We start from the raw sequence: 18,927 nt of genomic DNA on the forward strand, positions 1-18,927 counted from the left end.
ACTGTATGGCCGTGGCAGGCTTCTTGCTAACTGTTCTTACAGCTTAAATTAACCCATTTCTATTAATCTATACCTTGCCACATGGCTCGTGGCTTATCGGCATCTTCACATGCTGTTTCTCATCGTGGCGGCTGGCAGTGTCTCTCTGACTCAGCCTTCCACTTCCCAGCTTTATTCTCCTCCTTGTCCCGCCTACACTTCCTGCCTAGCCAATGGCCAATCAGTGTTTTATTTAATGACTAATCAGCAACACATTTGCCATACAGAACATCCCACAGCAATACAATATAAATATACTCATATTACTCTAGAAATAATTTACTTATAGGTATAATCAGACTTTCCTTTGGTTGGCTAGCTCACAAATAACAACACAGAGACATATTATTAGTTATGATAGCCTTGGCTTAGGTTTGCCCCACTAGCTCTTATAACTTAAATTAACAAATAGTGTTTATTAATCTCTATTCTACTATGTGGTTTTTACTTGTCTCCCAATTTGTGTGTCTGAGTCATTCTATATCTCGATGGCCTCTAATGTGCCTCAATTATCTCCTCCTAGTTCCTTTCCGTGCATGAAAGTCCAGCTTAGTTATTGGCCATTCAGCTATTTATTAAACCATTCACAGCAATATTCCTTCACACAGTGTACAAATATCCCACAATATTTCCCTCTTTTTGTCTAAATAAAAAGGAAAGGTTTCAACTCAAATATAGTTCTACAGGCCTAAAATATCTGGCAGACTTTCTTGTAAAGCAAGAATTTTGAAGAACTGTCCTACCTTGTCTTAGTAAAGTTTGGCAGTTGCTTCTTTTGTGTCCTGCTTGTCCAATTTGAACAGCGTATTGTCAGCAGTTGAGGCAAGAGCAGATTTTTGTCCAAATGGCTAGGTTTGCCATGTTGAAAGCAAATTCCATATGGAGGTTCTCTAATTTTTGTCATCCTCTTTTGAAGTAAATTGGTGCTGCCAGGAGTACATGTGTCTCGCTGTCATGAAAAGCCTTATGTTATTAAAACATTTTAAATGTCATATTCTGTAGGTCTGTGAAGTGTTTGAAGACCATCTATCTATTTAAAATATATCTATTTGACCTTGAAAACATACCTAACATGACTATAATTTTTATTATTATAGATGACTATTAACTTTTCTTTATATATTATCCACAAAAGCTTTCAAGACTAGAATACTACATTATGTTTTTAAATGAGCTGCATAGGTACAATACCTTAAACAAGAATACAAACATATATGCAATATAACAAAAATAACCTTAAAATTGTATCAATATAAAAAATCCATACCAATTTAAAATATTTGAGATTGAGTTGCTTTTTAGTTTAAAGTAGATTCAATAATCTACCCATTTATCTTATCATTCCTATACTGTATCTCTTCTTTTCCCCTTCAGAAAGAGATCCTTGAATCTCATCTCCTTTGCTCAGCTTTTTTCCTGACCATGACCAGCAACAACTTTAAACAACTTCCCTAAATAGTGACAAATATCCATAACCCACTGAATGACCAAAAACCATGCCCCCCACCTCTTGAGAATGTGGGTGTTATCTTCTCTAGACTGCTTCCTGTTGTCGGGGGCAACAGCCTCTTTAGGGGTCCTTGAGAAAATTGGGATAATGGTCAAGTCCTTGGAAAGATAGCTATATTATCTTTTATTTAGTCTTTTCTGATTGGAAAGTATAGAGTTTATCTGAAGTCTTGGCTGGGTACTCTGTGAAGCTGGACCATCTCAGCTAGCAGATTTGAAGTTGTTCTGAATGTAGAATTTTGGGGAAACTGCAACAGAAGCGTTCTGAGAGACTGGATCACCTGTGCTACTTGCCTTCATTAGTGTTTGGTCCTTTTTCTTCTTTCTGAAAACACACAAACTTTTAATGGTAACATATATAATGCATATATATTTGCATTAGCACAAGTTTGGAATATGTGGTATGCATAAGTTAGTTAAAGATTATTTTTTGTTCCATGTTTAAGTAGATAAAAGGCATGTGTCAACTTTATATGTCCATTTAGACTGTACAACCAAACCTCTATCTATGTCATATGAAAGGATGGCATGTAATAGTTATGAGAACTCCATAGACAACAAGGTTTATCATGTCCCACCCAGTCTCACAGCTGTTCTTGTATAAAGGGCTTACCATATATGTCAGCTGTCCTGGATTCCTTCTTGGTTTCTATTTTTATGACTGTAGCCAACATTTTCAGGAGGTCTCTCCCAATCAAATATGATCTTCATTAATTTTGAAGAGAACCAAAACTTTTTCTTTCCTATGGAAACAAAGGCATGACCTCTCCCCAAACACAACATGTATTATGACTTCCACTTTGAAGTTAACACATTTTAGAAATAAATAGGTTGTTTAATTTAGCAGTTTCCATAATCCAATGTCTCTCAACAGCTACCATTTGCTCATCAGCATTCAAAAATTTCAAAGCCAACAAAACAGCATACAGGATCCAGATGCCCTGTGTATTTCCCATTATTACATGGCTTTTTTTTAAATACTACTTTGCTTTTTCTTTAAAGACTTTTTTTTTTTACTATTTTTAAACTATTTTTTTATTGTCTATACCCATATTTTTTTCCTTCTTCAGCTTCTAAGCACATTTAAAAGCATATTATATCTGTTCAGAGGCTTTCTCAGTCTGGATCTGATTTTCTGCACATCTGCAACCTCCTCTAACCATGTGAACCAAATCTTAATCTGCTAGGCTACTGCTGTGCAACACTGTTTAGCACAGAGCACACTGGCAGCTCTCTCTGTCCCCCTTGGTTCTGTGACAGCCGAGTCTCATGCTGGTGGGTACAAGCCCAGAGCCACTTTTACCAACCCTAGCTCTGGGAATATTGTATATGCCTGCAGCAAGCATTTGTACCCAGTGTTGACTGCTCAAGTGCTCAACTGCACATCAGAACCTCTTAAAAGTACCATGCCTCTGTATGCCAAGCAAATCCAAAGACCACAGTCACTGGAAAGCTACTTGTTCAGAACTTTTTTTTTTTTCCTCAGGCCTCATATAGATATACATAGCCCCATGTGTAGCTGAAATTTTCTCCAGTCCTGCTCAGCTCCCCAAACCTCGCAGCTGCTTGTAAAATAATTACTCAGAAGCTTATATTAAATAAAACTGCTCAGCAATTAGCTCAGGCCTACCACTGACTAGTTCTTAAACTTAAACTCAGCCAATTTTTGTTAATCTATATGTTGCAATGTTTTCCATGGCTTTATTTGTGTGCCATTACATGCTGCTCCCTGGACAGCAGACTGGCATCTCCTGACACAGCCTTCCTCTTCCCAGAATTCTCCTTGTCTGCTGATCCCAACTGTACTTCCTGGCTACTGACCAATCAACATTTTACTTATCACCCAATAAGAGCAACATAGATTCAGAGCATACAGAATATCCGATAGCACCCATATTGGGTGCCATATGTAATTGGGCCTTTCTCTGGGATACCAGCTCACAAATAATGACATGGAGACTTATTATTAATTATGAAAGCTCAGCTTTAGCTTAGGCTTGTGCCACTAACTCTTATAAACAAAATTTACTCATATTTTTACTATGTGGCTTTTATCTCTCTCACATTTTGTGTTACCAACTCATTTCATATCTTGATGGTGTCTCACATGCCTTGATTATCTCCTACTTCCTTTCTCTGTCCAGATGTCCCGCCTAGCTATTGGACATTTAGCTCTTTAATAAACTAACCACAACAATGTAGCTTCACACAGTGTACAAATATCCCACAACATATTGGATTGATAAGTCATTAAAGGAGCAATGTATTAACAAAGATTAAAAAATAGAAAGAATAATTTTGAAGTTTCATTAGCAAATAACTTTATTATTAAGTATACATTCTTTTTCTTTCCTCCAATAATTATCACTATAAAAATGGAGTAACCTCCTGAGTCAGCTTTTACAATGGTTCTTTTCCTGGTAGGTCTTTTCTCACTTTTTAAAAATTTGGATAAAATACATTCTTCTAAAAATTGACCTCAATCAGAATCAGTGTTCATTTTGAGTAAAATCAGAAATTGTAGTTAGGAAAAAGTCAGAAGTATTTTACAAGTTTAAATCAATTTTTTCAGTGTTTCAAAAATTTCCATCAAAATAGGTTCATGTGTTTTAATTTAGTTTTTTAAAGAACATTTCATACGAATGTATTAGAATTTATTATAAATCAATAAGTAGTTTATATTCAGAGTTTATATATTTATACCCTCAAGACAAATTTTGCAGAAGTCCGTTATTAATGCGTATGTAACACACATCACACACACACACACACACACACACACACACACACACACACACACACACTCACACACACATGAATTGAAACCTTAAGGGAAACTATTGCAAACCAAATTGAAAAGGTGCTATTTTTTTGCAACTCAGATAGAGGTGACAGTGATACACACTTAAAAAAGGTGTCAGATGGTGTGAAAACTTGTCCTTATTTTGACAAATTCTCTGATATTAAAGAAGCACATTGAAAGACAGACTACAATTTTCATGAAATATAGCAGTGGAGAAAAGCACTATTTTAGATGAATATATTTTACAAATGATTAACAATTATTATAATGATGAATAATTAATATGGACAAAAGTTGGTATTAATTTTCTCCTTCAAAATTTTAACTCATGGCTGGGTGGTGGTCTTGCACACCTTTAATCCCAGCACTAGAGAGACAGAGGCAGGTGGATCTCTTAGTTTGAGACCAGCTTGGTCTACCCAGAGAGTTTAAGGACAGCCAGAGCTACATAGAGAAAGCTTGTCTTGAGAAAAAAAATGTAACTCAGAATTCTCATGATGTCAGGCATTATTGTTAAGGTACAGGAACTTAGGTTGCCTTTAACTTTTGCTTTGTTTCCTATCCGACATCTAGAAATTACCAAACCCTATTGTCACGTGGTTGGAATGAGAATAGTCCCCACAGGCTCATATATTTAAATGCTTGGTCCCCAGTTGATAGAGTAGTTTGGAAAGGATTAAGAGGGTTGGCCTGTTGGAGGGGGTGGGACTTGAGATTTTCAAAGACTTGTGATATTCTGAATCTTAGCTGTGTCTTAAGATGTGAACTCTCAGTTATTGTTTTAGGGCCATTCCTGCCTGCCAGCTGACTTTCTCCCTGCCATGATAGTCATGGAAACTGTAAGCTCCAAATAAATTATTTCTCTATAAATTGTCTTGGTCACAGTGTCTTATCACAGCAATAGAAAAATAAATAAGAAAAATGATTAATCTTGATTGGATATGGGATTAGTTAAGAGACATGCATTTGGGTGGATCTGTAAAGATAATTCCCTAGAAGATTATAGAGGCAAGAAAATTCAGCAGAACCAGATATAATGGTATAAGGCCAAACAACACTTTTTACTTGCCTATCTTTTCTTATTGCTTTTGAATCTTTCTGTTGTATTGCTGCTCTTTCTCTCCGTCAAAATCAAAGTATAACTTCTATGAACTTCCAATGTAAACTGAAGATCAGTAGTTCTCCTGGAATTCTAAAGGCCTTCTATTAGTGAAATTATCAAGGCCACTCCACGTAGTTAAAAGGAAGATTTATTTAGTGGGTAACTTACAAATGAAGGGATAGGTAGGTCGCAGGGTCTGGGGAAGGAGTATCACAGTCCAGTGGTGTTCTCTGGAGCTCTGCTTGGTCAACCTCCACTGTCCAGGGTCCAGGAACAGAGAGAGAGCTGGCCCATCCCTATCTTGGGTCTCCTAGGTCCTCCCTTGAGCCCGCCTTGTAGGTGTGACAGTTGCTGAAGCCTCAATGGGGGTTGGAGCTTCCAGATTAAAGCTGGAATGGCTACCCACTACATATCCCCCTTTTTGTCTAAATAGGAAGGTTCTAACCTAATACAAGACTATATACAAAGGAATGGTTATCAAATGTCCAGGAATAATGAGGGATAATGACCTAGATAAGATGGAACTACAACCAATGTGAACAATATCAAGCAAAAAACACATACTAAAATCTAGAGAAGTATAGAGCATAGGTAAATGGCATGTTACAAAGATCATTCCAAAGGTGTCCTATCCTAAAGAACCTGAATCTAGTACTTAATATGTTCTATCTAAGATTATATATATATAATATATATATATATATATATATATATTATATATATATATACTAAGTTGTAACTATAACTGCTAGTCTTCAATCCCATCAAAGACCTGAGAAGAAATATAATGGTACCTGAGAAATGGTAGATGGATGTAAGCAACTTTTGGGAATCTTGCAAGAGTAGACCGAGACAGCTGGCAGCCTGGACAGTCACCTAATGTTTCTCAGCATTATTGGTGTATTTAAATTGGCTACAGGCCTAGAGTATCTGACAGACCATTTTTAGAAGCAGGAATTCTGAAAGACCATCTTACCCTGTCTTGGGAGAGTACAGTGGTCATTTTCCTTGTGTCCCGATTGTCCAGAAAGGACAGCATTGCATTTGTACTGTCAGCAGTCGAGGCAAGGGCAGTTCTTTGCCCAGTTGGCCATTTTGTGCCAAGAAGACAAACTTTCAAATGGAAATGTCTTAGAAGCTCAACATTCTCTCGGGATCAAATTGGTGCTGCCAGGAGCAATTATGTCTCTCACGTCAACAGAATTCTAAGTTATTTAAATGTCATATTCTCTAGATCTATGAAGTGTTTGAAGATTACCTGTCCATCTGACCTATGTATCTGTAAATCTGGATAACCTAACTAACATTAACTATAGAGATGACAAGCATAGGTGACTATAAATCTATAAGTCTTATCTACCAAAATAACCTAAGGACTAAGGCTTCACGTAAACAAGGTAAACAGTCTGTAAGCAAATGTATGGTAAAGAACGATGACTTCAAAATTGTGACAACACACAAGATATTTATAACAGAGGTAGGAATATATAGTGCAATATGCAATATGACAATAATCTTAAATATATATCAATATACCAAATATCCTAAACAGAAGTAGAACATACATAAAGCGTGACAGATATAAATTTACATTTGCATCAATATACAAATATTTCAAATAAGAGTAGAAATATATGTACATTATAACAAATATAGTTCTGTATTTGTGTCAATATACAAATTATCTTAAACAGGAATATAAAAATAGTTTACATTTGTATCAACATATAAGAATCCATTACAGTGCAAATTATCTAAGGCTGCTATTTTACTAAATTTGTTTACTAGTATATACAATAATCTACCATAATATCTTATACCTATCCATTTCATTTCTTCTTTTCCCTTTTTTTAAAAGATTTATTTACTTATTATGTATACAGTGCTGTCTGCATGTATTCCTGCACACCAGAAGAGGGTACCAGATCTCATTATAGATGGTTGTGAGCCCCCAGGTGGTTGCTGGGAATTGAACTCAGGACCTTTGGAAGAGCAGCAAGTGCTCTTAACCGCTGAGCCATCTCTCCAACACCTAACCTAGTGGAATGAACAGCTACTGGCTTTGTAGCCTATCAAGCAAATTGACAGCCATTGTTGTACTACTTATCCTGTGTAGTATATGCTGGCCTCATAAATATCATTTTGTAATATGTATTCATTCTGTAGTTGCATTCCTCTACAGATTGTTGACTCATGCACCACTGATTACACAAACCACTAAAAGACAGTAAAATTTTACCTTTCTCCACTCTGGCTATGTCTGCCTGGTCTAAGCTTCCTTCACATCTTACTTAGATGATTATAGTGATTATAGTAGGCTCTCAAGTATCACTCCCAATAATTAAATATAAAGTATCAATTTGTGACAGAAATGAGATTATGAATCTGTTCAAAATAATCTATGATCTCTCCTAGAAAAGCTAGTATGCTTAAATTTTATCTAGCATTCACTGTAATCCAGTACATACCCTAACCCTTTACCACCTTGGCTTATCAGAACATTATGCATCTAGGAAGATAATGAATTACGAATTTCATGTCTTAGACTTAGAATTAGTCAACCATTTAATCAAGTCCAATTTCTAGTTAAAATAATAATTATTTAATGTTTTTCTTTTTTTGTATATAACTGTGCAAGTGTATGTGTCTTTTGTGTGCTTATATGCAAGTGCCAAGACATATTTATAGGACAGTTTATGGGAACTGGTCCTTTCCTTTAACATGTAGGTCCCCAGATAGCACTATGGTGGACAGGCTTGGCAAAAGAGGCCATTTCTACTGAAGTACTTGGCAGGCTCTTTTATTTGAGATGGAAGATGAGGTGTCATTACAATGACAATACCCATTTAATTCACAAAGTGTTTTTGAAACGGATCCACCCACGTGCGGAAATACAGCTTATGCAAATTACTCTCTTTGTATGATAAATCATTCTACCTGTGATGCTGACCACAAGTGCTTATTTAAGTGTTGCTTGTCATTTTAGTTGCCTAACTTGTCATTAATAATAGATTTTAAGGACATTATCACTTAAACATTCATGAGTCCTTGAATGTTAATGACTGATATTTTTCAAAGCTTATGATAGAAAATAATTTTGACTAGTTATAAAATCTACATAATTATTTTCCTCATTTTCTCAATCATATATATTACTTTTACCTGTGAAAGAAGTGTCTATATATTCATTCATTTTGTCCATTATATAAATAAATATTTTCTCAATTTCTAATATTATTTTTCATTTCTGGACTGTATTGTCATTTTCTATTTTGGTGATTTTCTTTTTCTTGTGAGTTACTTTTATGCATTGAAGCTTTGTAGACATTCCAGATGTCCTGCTTTCATTTTCTCTGGCAATACCAGTGTGTTTCTTGTTTTCTTCTCATTTCTCTCCCATTTTCTTTCTTGCTCTTTTGCTTTTATCTTTGTGAAATTAATTTCATTCCAACATAACTTTTAATATTAAGGATCTAAATCTGTTTTTACAAAGAGTTAACATAGCACCTTACTTCATATGATCTGACTATTTCTCTTCCAGAATTTCTTCCAAACTCCTTTTATTCCTGTTTCTGTCATTGTTTTTTTGTTTTAATATATAGACAAAGAATTCTCTCTTTAGTTAATAAAATTGATTAGAATATATTTGAGCATTAATAACCTTATCTGACATCATAGAATGTTCTTAGCCCCTCACCCTCGGCATTTGTTCTCTATCTATCAATCCCAGCTACTATACAAAGTGATTTGCTGAACCTTTAAGTGACAGTTTTATATGCTGGGGACTTCAGGGTCATCTCAGGTGCATACTTTGATTCTCATGGAATGATGCTTTCAGAGTTCTGTCTCCCATCTTTTTGTGTCATGGTAATTATAAATATCAAATTCTTTCTGTTATCGATGACTGCTTTACTATTTCAGTTGTTCTTTATGTTTCGCTTAACCTCTTTCCAGAGCCCTCTTTTCACTTTAATTAATTAATTGAATTCATACAATAACTTAATAACACTGATCATGTTTGTTGGACTGACATTTTGTGTTGCAAACCTGACAATTTGTAGCAGTCAGTTAAGAGGCTGATTTTTATAGCAGTATATTTAACTGATAATACATAGAAAAAGTATTTTGGACCTTAGTTCAAGTGTTTTTGATGTTCAATGTCTCCTGAACACATGGCAGGTAGCTTTTATCATATGTAAGCAGTCATTTTAATCTTCACAGAATTGACCTTCAGCAAGAGAAATGCAGATCTCATCAAGCTGAAGTAAGTTGAGGCTTCATAAACTGCATAGAGGAATGGGTAGGAAATAAAACAGTGACTCTATTCCCACCATTTAAATAAAATCCATGACAGAAATGGTACAAAGAGCATGTGTAGATGTATCCAACCTTCCCATCAAACAATAAACACAGAACCAATGCAAAGAAGAAAGCCAAGAGGTCAGAGCCAAGAGCCAAAACCTTACCCTTCCTCCTGCAGTGGTCCTACCTCTCCGAACTAGAGCTACCCCTGTGTTAAAGTCTTTATATAGAGTTCCTGTCCTGCCTTCTCATTGGTTGTAAACCCAACCACATGACCGCCTCCTCACAGCCTGTCTGTATAGGCCTCCAGGTTTTCCATGATTGGTATTAAGATTAAAGGCATGTGTATCCAATAATGGCTGTATCCCTGAACACACAGAGACTTACCCAGCTCTGCCTACTAAGTGCTGGAATTACAAGCGTACGCTACCACTGCCCTGCTTTCCTATGGCTTGCTAATAGCTCTGACCCCCGGGCAACTTTATTTATTAACATACAAATAACATTTTAATACAAATAAAATATCACCATATTTCCCCTTTTCTATTTTAATAAAAAGGAAAAAAAAGAAAAAGCTTATAACTAATATAAGAAAAACTATATACAAAAGGATAATAACTATATACAATATATACAAGTAATAAATACCTAAACAATGTCTAGTCCATTTGTATTTGACAAATTCAGAGAAAATAATTTCATTATCTATCCTATTTTGGTAAGTTCAAAATGTATCCTAATTAATCTTCAACTATAACTAACTAACCTTCAACTATAACTAACTAATCTTCAACTCCCTCAGAGACCCAAGAAGGAAATAATATTAGCTAACAAAAATAAAAACAGGAAGTGCACATAAGCAACCTCCAAAAAATTTGTGAGTTGACAGAAACAGACAGCTGTCTGGACAGTCACCTGAGGTTTCTCCGAAGTGCTGGGGCATCATCTTCAGCCTATAGGCCCAGCATATCCGACAGACTCATTTGTGAAGCAGGATGTACACAAGGTCAACAGTTCAACCTCACATTGAGTGAGAGTAGTCCATGTACCAGAAACACCTGAATTCCACCAGTGTCATGTCATGATTCAGGATTTCAAATTCTGGAAATTGCTGATGGTTTTCCAACTCAGCTGTCCATTCTTCCTGGCTGTGTATATATGGCTTCATCTCAGCATCCCATTCTTCTCCATATCCCTCCATCAAATGCCAGTCTACTATTGAGAGGCGTGAGCTTAGTTACTCTTCAAGAATAACTGTTTCAGCTGCTGTTCCATTGCACATCAGAGGCCATCGGCCCACTGCCTGTTCAGCTGCCTTCGAAGAAAAGGGCACTGTACCTTTTTCGAATTGCGAAGGCCACTTCAGGGATGGTGCCATATTGTCCTGGCCTCTGAAAATGCCTTTTGATAAAGCCATAACCACACTTGTTTTGGCAAGAATCAGTAATCCTTTGTTTTATGTCCTGTTTGTCCATTTTGTCCTGTTGATTCGAGGATACTTTGTTGTCCAGTGGCTAACTTTTGCCACAATGAAAGTTAACTCCATATGCAGTTTCTTCAATGCCCATATTTTCTCTGAAGTAGATTGGTACTGCCAGGAGTCGACATGTCTCATAGTCATAACAAAAAAGAAAAATTTTCTAAGTTATTAAAACATTTTAAATGCCATATTCTGTAGATCTCTGAAGGGTTTGAAGATAACCTGTCTATCTAAAATATATCTACTCAATCTTGAAAACATACCTAATATAACTACAAGTTCTATTATAATATCTAACTACTAACTTTCATTTCTTTATATCCTAATAGTTGGTAATAACATTCAAGGATCAGAAAATTGCATTACATTGTTAGATGAACGGTACAATTAGAAAAATATATATAACATTTTCTAACAATATCAATTTCAATATATATAATTTGTATACAATATAAAACAATCCAATCCAATGTAAAGTATTTACATTTTTCTTTTCTTTCTTTCTTTCTTTTTTTTTTTTAATAAGAACCTTAAATCTAATCTCCTTTGCTTAGCCTTTTTCCTAACCCTTGACAACAACTTGTAACCAACCCCCCTAATCAATGAAAATTATCTCAGACCCAAAACCCATTAAAAGACCAAAAAAACCAACCGCCCCACACCACCTCTTTGGGAATGTGGGCGTTGTATTCTTGAAATTGCTTCCTGCTGGGTATGGGCGAAGGTATCTTTATCCTGAAAGAAAAATTTTAGGTTAATTGTCAAATTCTAGGAAAGGTAAATATATCCTTCGTTATCCAGTCTGTGTATAATGCCAAAATTCAGGGTTTATCTCAAATCCTTATTCAAGTAGTCTTTGAGACTGGATCATCTCAGCTAGCTCTTCTCAAAATTGCTCTGAGCACTTTGTAGTTCAAAGCTGATCTGTAGATGATGTTTGTCAGCTTAGTGATGTTATTATTGTCCACGTGGAATTGTTGTTGTTGTGGGGCCCCATCTTCTTCCTGGAGACTTCAGTTGATGTTAGGCCTAACCGTGATTTCCTGCAAAAAACTGATAAGAGACTCGAACACAAAGACTATATATGCGACTTTTTAGAATTAGTTAGTACTCTATATGACCATTTATATCTTAACAAAGTTTAAAATGTATATATATCTATATATATTGATCTTGTAAATTTTGATATAAAATTCATACTTTAAGAAAAGTTTAAAGAATCAGAATAGAATCAAAGAGTTGAGATTCGTAATAGAATAGTCCCTTAATTAATTTGGCTTTTCTCCTGTCCCATAGCAGAAGATGGCTCTTTTCCTCTGGCATGATACAGGGAGTTTGCATTTTCCTTTTAACAACATGCTTGAGTTTAAAGAAGGAGAGAGCCATTCTCCAACTCCAAAGTCAGCTTTAAATTTTAATTGAACTGGGACTATTAGAAGTTAAATAGTGTTAAATCTTTAAAGAAAAGCAGAAACAAACATTTAGGAAGACATAAAATTTTTTTAGATAACATACCCATACGCCATTTCACTCTGTTTCTTAGGATAGATGATTTGTTCCTTTTCTTCAGTTGTCTCATTTGTCCAGTGTTCTTCAAATTCGTTAACCTTCATTCTCCTAAAAGACAAAAACAAAAACCTTTCCCCAAGGTTTTTTGGGGATGTTCCTTTTTGACAAGTTATCTGATTAAATGAAAAGGCATGTGTTACTGGTGTAAGTTAGTTTAAATTGGATGTTTACGATAGTTGATGAACTATCACCTCCTCTAATTAAGAGGTCTCTCTTGTTCAAATCGAACCTTTATCAATTTTGATGGTACCCACAGCTTATCTTCTCCTGTAGAAATAAAAGCAAAACCTCGTCCCCAACGTAACACATACCCTGGTTTCCATTCTGAGGTCAGCACATCCTTAAAGTATATAGGTTGATTTAATTCTGTAGTTTTTTCTATTATCCAATGTCTCTCTGCAGCTGTTGTTCCTTTCTCATTGGCATTGAGAAAATTCAAAGTTAATAGAGCATTATGTAGTCTATTTCTGGGGGTTTTTGTTACTCCTTTTTGTTTATTTAGCATATCCTTTAGAGTTCTGTTTGATCTTTCTATAACTGCTTGACCTGTAGGATTATGTGGTATACCTGTAACATGGTTTATATTATAATAAGCAAAAAACTGTTTCATTTTAACAGAGACATATGATGGAGCATTATCAGTTTTGATTTGTGCAGGTATACCCATAATGGCCATAACTTCTAGCAAATGAGTGATTACAGAATCAGCTTTTTCAGAACTCAAAGCAGTTGCCCATTGAAATCCTGAATAAGTATCGATAGTGTGGTGTACATATTTCAGTTTTCCAAATTCTGCGAAGTGAAACACGTCCATCTGCCAGATTTCATTCCTCTGAGTACCCTTTGGGTTACATCCTGCTGGTAATGGTGTTTGATTGTAGAAGGAACAAGTAGGACATTTCTTTACTATTTCTTTGGCTTGTTGCCAGGTTATGGAAAAATCCTTTTTTAAACCTTTACTATTTACATGATGTTTTTTATGAAATTCTGAGGCCTCCAGCACATTTCCTATCAATAATTTATCAATCTCATCATTGCCTTGTGCTAGAGGGCCTGGCAGACCAGTATGGGATCGGATGTGAGTTATATATAAAGGATGACTCCGTTTTCTGATTGTATCTTGTAATTGAATAAATAATGAAGTTAATTCTGAAGCATCGTGGATAAATTCTGCAGTCTCAATATGTAATACTACTCTTTCAGCATACTGAGAGTCAGTTACTATATTGAGAGGTTCTGAAAAATCCATTAATACCAACAGAATAGCATACAATTCTGATTTTTGAACTGAATTATAAGGACTTTGAACCACTTTACTTAAATTTTCTGATTTGTAACCTGCCTTTCCTTGTTTGTTGGCATCTGTATAAAATGTACGAACTCCAGATATGGGTTTTTTCCTCACAATTTGAGGCAAGATCCAATCAGCTCTCTTTATAAGATCAATTCTATTGCTTTTGGGATATTTGCTGTTAATTTCTCCCAAAAAATTACTACAAGCTTTTTGCCAAGCTTCATTTTCTATCCATAATTTTTCAATGTCCTCCTTAGTTAAAGGTACGACAATTTCTGCTGGGTCTATTCCTGCTAATTGACGAAGTCTCAATTTTCCTTTCCAAATCAAGTCAGAGATTTTTTCCACATAAGTTTTTAATTTTTTATTTGGTTTATTTGGTAAAAATATCCATTCCAATATAATATCTTCCCTTTGCATTAATATTCCTGTTGGGGAATGCCTAGAAGGTAAAATAACCAAAATGCAATCCAGCTTTGGATCAATACGATCTACGTGCCCTTCATGTACTTTCTTTTCTACCAAGGCCAATTCTTTCTCAGCTTCAGGTGATAATTCTCTTGGACTATTTAAGTCCTTATCACCTTCTAGGGTTTTAAACAAATTATTCAGTTCATCATTTTTTACCCCAACAATAGTTCTTAGATGAGAAATGTCTCCAAATAATCTTTGAAAGTCATTAAGAGTCTGTAGTCGATCTCTCCTAATTTGCACTTTTTGAGGTCTAATTTTTTGAAGTTCTATTTTATATCCTAAATAATTAATAGAATCTCCTCTTTGTACCTTTTCTAAAGCAATTTGTAATCCCCAGCAAGGCAAAATTTTCTTTACTTTTTCAAACATTCTTTCTAAAGTATCTGCATTTGAATCAGCTAATAAAATGTCATCCATATAATGATAAATTATAGATTTAGGAAATTTTTTACGTACCACTTCTAATGGCTGTTTTACAAAATATTGGCACAAAGTTGGGCTATTCAACATTCCCTGTGGGAGAACCCTCCATTGAAATCTTTTAACCGGTTGAGAATTATTATAAGTAGGCACTGTGAAAGCAAATCTTTCTCTGTCTTTTTCTTGTAAGGGTATTGAAAAGAAACAGTCTTTTAAATCAATAACTATGAGAGGCCAGCCTTTTGGTAACAGAGTAGGTAAAGGAATTCCAGATTGTAAAGAGCCCATTGGCTGAATTACTTTGTTAATTGCTCTAAGGTCTGTTACCATTCTCCATTTACCAGATTTTTTTTTTTATAACAAATACAGGAGAATTCCAAGGGCTGGTTGATTCTTCAATATGATGAGCATTTAACTGTTCTTCCACCAGCTCTTGTAAAGCCTGGAGTTTCTCTGTTGTTAAAGGCCATTGCTGAACCCATACAGGCTTGTCTGTTGACCATTTTAAAGGTAGAGCTGTTAATGTTTTTGGAAGATTATCAGTTGTTGTGCCCTGTTCTTGTATGACATGGATGGCTGGTGAGCACTCATTAGAATAATATCTTTTAATATTTCTCTCAGAAACATGTACTAATTTATGATTTGTTTCTGAGATTGGAGGGATATTAATCTGAGTATTCCACTGTTGTAACAAGTCTCGACCCCACAGGTTCATAGCTATGTTAGCCATATATGGTTTTAATTTTCCTTTCTGTCCTTCTGGACCTATACATTCAAGCCATCTTACACTTTGTTTCACTCTAGATAATGTCCCAATTCCTAAGAGTTGAATGTTTACCTCCTGAAGAGGCCAAGTTGGATGCCAAAATTCTGGTGCAATTATGGTAATGTCAGCACCTGTGTCTACCAGACCAGACAACAAAACACCATTTATTTTTATTGTTAGTTTTGGTCTTTGTTCATTAATAGAAGTTTGCCAAAAAATTTTCTTTATGTTTTTTCCTGTATTTCCTATTTTCTCTGTTTCATCATCTCGACTAACATGATTTATTCCAATAGACATTTGGTTATTTAGTTGCTTTGAGTAGGGGTTTCCTCTACAACTGCAGGAAAGGTTTGAACTGGATTTACTGTGGGGGCCTGCCTGAGGCCCCTCTGGGAGTTTCCCGAAGGTCGAGGCAGAGGGTTACCCTGTCTGTCCCTTGTTGATCTACATTCGTTAGTCCAGTGTTTTCCCTTACCACACCTTCTGCATACTCCAGAAGGAAGGGGCATTCTGTTGCCAGTGTTCCTTGAATAAACATTATTTCTAGGAATGACCTGTTTACAATCCCTTTTCAAATGTCCTTGCTTTCCACATCCAAAACATCTAACATTGCTCAAACCTTTTGAAATTGCTTTTCCTACCCACATATCATCATGGTCATAAGCCTCTACATTAACTGTATCTCTAATCCAATCTTCCAAAGGTGCAGATCTTGCCTTTAACGGCCTAATTATTCTTTTGCACGCTGCATTTGCATTCTCAAAGGCCAAAGATTCAATTATTATCTGACTAGCCTCTGAATTCGGGACCATTTTTTGTACTGCTGAAGTCAATCTTTGTAAGAAGTCTGTGAAAGATTCTTTGGGGCCCTGTATAACCTTTGTAAATGACTCAGTTTTTTTTCCTGGTTCTTCAACTCTGTCCCATGCATTCAAAGCTGCCGTTTTACATAGAAGTAGGGTTTGGACATCATATGAACATTGTGTTTGTACTGAAGCATATTGGCCTTCGCCAATAAGCTGATCCTGGCAGACTTGTATTCCGCTATCCCTCCATTGTCTTTCTATATTTTTAGCCTCATTACTGAACCACATTTTCCACTGGAGATTTTGTCCGGGTTCAAGAACAGCCTGTGCCAATTCCCGCCAGTCCTTTGGTATAATCCTATTACAAGTTGACCAGGTGTTTAACATTTGCTTTACATATGGGGAGTGCATGCCATAAGATGCTATTGCCTCCTTAAATCTTCGTAAGTCTAACATTTCAACTGGAACCCAAGTATTTTGTTCATTCTCTTCATCAGGTAGCTGCTGTACGGCTACTGGATAAATTAAGGGTGATTGTGTGAAAACTGGCTTTCTTTCTGTAACCTTACGATCCAATTTTGAAACAACTTCACTATTTATTTCTTCTGTCTGAATTTGAATTTCTCTATAATTCATTTTTACCGGTTTAACAAGTTTTTCTAAGACTGTTATCCTGGCACTTAAGTTGACGATCTTTTTAAATAGTAAAATGAGGATAAGAAAAGTAATAAACTGAATAATTCGATCAATATTAATCTTTTCATATAGTTGTTCCATTGTCAGAGTGCCTAAAATTTCAAACAAAGCCCAATTTTCTTCCAATGTACACAAAAAGCCCATTTTTTTTTTTTAATGTAGAAAAAAATTCTCTTTTAAATAGATATGTTAATTGACTTACCAAGTCTGGGTAGAACAGTAGAATCCCAGGGAATTTCACAGCCACCTGGTGTTCGAGGTGTGAATCCAGCCAGAGAGAGAGAGAGAGAGAGAGAGAGAGAGAGAGAGAGAGAGAGAAAGTGTAGCCGCTTGAGCCGAGTCAAGCCTTGGCTTTACAGGCAGGGGCCCTGTTCAGCAGGGCAGGTCTGAGTTGTTTGTAGCAGTTCCAGCTGCGGGTCAGTCAGGCCTGGGCCCAAGCTAGGCAGCCGGGCCGCCCAGGCTGGAAACCGGACCTGCCGCCAAGCCAAGCCAATCGGTTTTTAATGAATTCTTGTCACGTTGGGCGCCAAATGTAGATGTATCCAACCTTCCCATCAAACAATAAACACAGAACCAATGCAAAGAAGAAAGCCAAGAGGTCAGAGCCAAGAGCCAAAACCTTACCCTTCCTCCTGCAGTGGTCCTACCTCTCCGAACTAGAGCTACCCCTGTGTTAAAGTCTTTATATAGAGTTCCTGTCCTGCCTTCTCATTGGTTGTAAACCCAACCACATGACCGCCTCCTCACAGCCTGTCTGTATAGGCCTCCAGGTTTTCCATGATTGGTATTAAGATTAAAGGCATGTGTATCCAATAATGGCTGTATCCCTGAACACACAGAGACTTACCCAGCTCTGCCTACTAAGTGCTGGAATTACAAGCGTACGCTACCACTGCCCTGCTTTCCTATGGCTTGCTAATAGCTCTGACCCCCGGGCAACTTTATTTATTAACATACAAATAACATTTTAATACAAATAAAATATCACCATAAGCATGTGATGACCCAAGCCCAAGGAGGGGGGGGGTAATGGTTCATGTAGCACTGGGCAGGCACATCATCATGCTGGGTAAACTGGATTATTATGAAGCATCAAAACAACTTTGGGTAAAAACTCTGAAGTTGAGCATCTCCAGTGGCCAAGATTTGGGAAGAAAGCACAAGGAAATGAGTTTCCACACTGCAAAGGGCTAAGAAATTCCAAAGGTGGATCAAATGATTTCAGGTACGATGGCATGTGAATGAAAGTGCTCACAGATGATAGTAAAATCTCTCTCAATTATTAATACCTTTCACACAGTTTGGGAAAGCTGTCAGTATAGGGGTCAAGGTGAAAGTCAACTTTATGCATTTTTATTATAAGACAGTGTTATCCAATAAAATCTTACCCATGGGTGGCGTTGGTGGTGAAATGCTGAGTGCTGGACAGAAGATTCATCTTAAACACCTCTAGCCATAGTCACCTTAGGATAGCTTGACTCTCCCTCATACTTATCCTATTATTGCTTCTTTTTTCTATTCTCTACTGACAAAAACTAGCAAATTTGTTTAGATGGTAAACTTGATGGAGAAAACTGCATGCCCACTCTTCTGCTCTGTGAGCTAACTATTGCTAGAAGGCATATGTTCTATTCCTCTTTCATTGGTATGTGAATAACAAAATATTA

The sequence above is a fragment of the Peromyscus californicus genome, unplaced genomic scaffold (assembly GCF_007827085.1).
Source record: "Peromyscus californicus insignis strain IS unplaced genomic scaffold, ASM782708v3 Scaffold_5__1_contigs__length_169319896, whole genome shotgun sequence".
In the NCBI taxonomy this organism is placed as follows: Eukaryota; Metazoa; Chordata; class Mammalia; order Rodentia; family Cricetidae; genus Peromyscus; species Peromyscus californicus.